Below are 2,578 nucleotides of genomic sequence, written 5' to 3'. Positions count from 1 at the left end.
ACCTGGTATAGATGTTGGAATTAGCAGACAGTATTAAAATGGTATTTTCCGTATGTTCAAAACGTTAAGTAGAAACAAGGAAGATTTTTTTTTTTACCAGCTGCTGCAAAAGGCTTTATTGTTTCCATTTGGTCCATGGCTTGGGAGAGGGCTCCAGGGTGGTTAAAAAGATGCCTAGTAGCTACAGGAAGAGGCTCAGGCAGAAGCGCTGGCACCAGGGAGATGCCTGAGGGGCCCCTCAAAGGCCGCTGGGCTCTAGAGGCTCTTAGTTGTGCTTGAGGGAGAGCCTTTCAAAGAGATACTCACCCAGCCCAGCAAAGGTTAGACAGGTGGTTGTCCATCTTCTTGATGAATTTTACCTCCTCACCCAGGAAGTGGTTCTCTAAGAAGTCACAGAGATGGGGGTCTGTGTGGGCAGAGCCCAGAGAACGCAGCTCTAAAAGGGCCTGGTTCAGATTCTTCTCCAGAACCAGGGCAACATCCATGACATCCTGGGTTTTACCCAACTCAGCTTAGGATGGCTTCTGCACATCCTGGAAGAGGGCACCACCACCACCATCGTTTTGCATCTTCAAGAGATGCTCAGCATCCTCTCGCTTCTTCTCAGCCAACTTGTAGAAGAAGGGGCCCACGCCCTCCAGAGCCACATCTTCACAGTTGAAATAGAAGCCCAGAGAGAGGTAAGTATAGGAGGCCCACACATGGACGTTGACCGGGTGGCTGACAGCAGCCTCCACCTCAGTGGAATAATTCTGACAAATCTGGGAGCTCATGGTTGATCTGTAATAAGAAGCTAAGTTCAAAATAGGGTATTGGCTGGACCTGGAGGCAGACAGTGGCTGAAAAGATGGCTCCAAAAGTTGCAACTAGAAAAAAGTTTGGAGGGTGTTTGGAGGCTGGTGGAAGGAGCATTCCTGGCTCTGTTCCATCCAAATACTGTTGAAGCGAGAGACAGATCCCTGGAACTGCTGGGTGCACTGCCAGAAAATATTTTTTAAAACAAAAATCTAGAGAATAAACCTATACTGTCTGAGATAAAATATACACTGGATAAGATAATAGCAAATTCAACTTTGCAAATTAGTGAGATTGAAGAAAATATTCAAAATGAAATAGAGAAAAAAGAAATGTAAAATTAAACAGTGCCTTAGTGATCTGTGGGACAACTCAAAGCAGCTTTGTATACATATTATATTACTATATTATTATTATATTAATATAATAATATAATATAGACATATTTACAAAATATGAATATATTATATTTACATTACATATTGATATGATGATTAACATATAACAATTTGAGCCTCCAAAGAAAGGAAAGGGGAACAGAAAAACACTTGGAGAAATAATGGCTGAAAATTTTTCAAAATTTCTTGTAAACTATGAATTCAGGTCCAAGAAATTTATAAACCCCAAGCACAAGAAACATGAAAAAAACTACTCCAAGGCACATCATACTCAAATTGCTTTCAATACCTTAGAAGCAGGAAAGAAAAAAATACACATTATATATAGATGTTCTCATTAAAATGAGAACAGACTTTTCATTGGCAGTAAAATAGTGGAACAACACTTTAAAAAAACAAAAACCTGTCAGCCCACAATTCTATACCCAGCAAAATATCTTTCAGAAAACAAAACAAAATAAAATGCTTTTAGACCGAGAAAAGCTGAAAGAATTCATCGCTAGAAGAATTGCACGGTAGAGGACCCTTTACTCTAGAACTAAGTTAAGCCCGATATAAGAACAAGTGCTTTATCTAATATGAGGCCTCTATTCCGGCTGGCAGAAATGCAAACTACTCTCATCCCTGCGTGAACTTTGAGCATTTTATTATCCTACTGTTTTTAGAGTGGTTTATTTCCAGGCCTGGGGAGTTTCCTCTTATATATGCTCAGATCAGTACTCAGCCAAAGACTCAAAGGAACTCCTATGTAGCTCTCTGAAGTTCACCTCCCTTGACTTTTGTATTCTACACCTCAGATTCCCCAAACTCGGATCTCTGCCTTTCAACTCAGCAAGATCAACAGGCTCTGTTTAGTTTTTTCTTCTTGCCCTACAGCCTAGAATTTGCCTCCAGACAATGAGCTATAGTACTGGTAAGTCTTCCCTTGTTTCTTTACCTTTTCTCAGGGATTACAATCTCGCATGACCTGTTGCCCAATGTCTGGACACTGTTGTTTCAAATATGTTATCCGGTTTTCTAGTAGTTTATGGTAGAATGGACATTCCTGTAGCATTTAATCCTTCATAGACCAAAACAAAAATCTTTCAGTTTGATTTTAACTCTCCCAATTGTTATTGCGCCCATTGCCTTTGGGACCCAGTCCTTGCCAAGTAAAATGCAACTCCAACGTACATTATATGGGAAATCTGAGAGAAAAGATATTTACTCTACCAGGAGTGCGACCTGCATGAATGAAGGGTGGGAGGAAAGCAGAGAGCTAAGTCAAGATGTTACTTACCCAGGTTTCTGACTTGGGTCAGAGATAGTGGTGCCGTTTAAACAGCATGAGTAGAATTGGGGCATGTTGACTTTGAAGATTTGATAGACAATGCTTAAATCTTGGA

The 2,578-nt window shown here is 40.5% G+C and overlaps 1 pseudogene across 1 annotated transcript; it reads right to left on the bottom strand.

Annotated features, from left to right (window-relative positions):
• Positions 1-238: 238 nt before the first annotated feature.
• On the bottom strand, positions 239-773 carry LOC308344589 (ferritin light chain-like; annotated as a pseudogene). Its single transcript has one exon. The product of its transcript is annotated as a ferritin light chain-like (transcript).
• Positions 774-2,578: the final 1,805 nt, after the last annotated feature.

The sequence above is a fragment of the Martes martes genome, assembly GCF_963455335.1.
Source record: "Martes martes genome assembly, chromosome: 6".
NCBI lineage: Eukaryota > Metazoa > Chordata > Mammalia > Carnivora > Mustelidae > Martes > Martes martes.
Note: the sequence above shows the minus strand (reverse complement) of the source record. Positions and strands in the feature narration are given on the sequence as shown.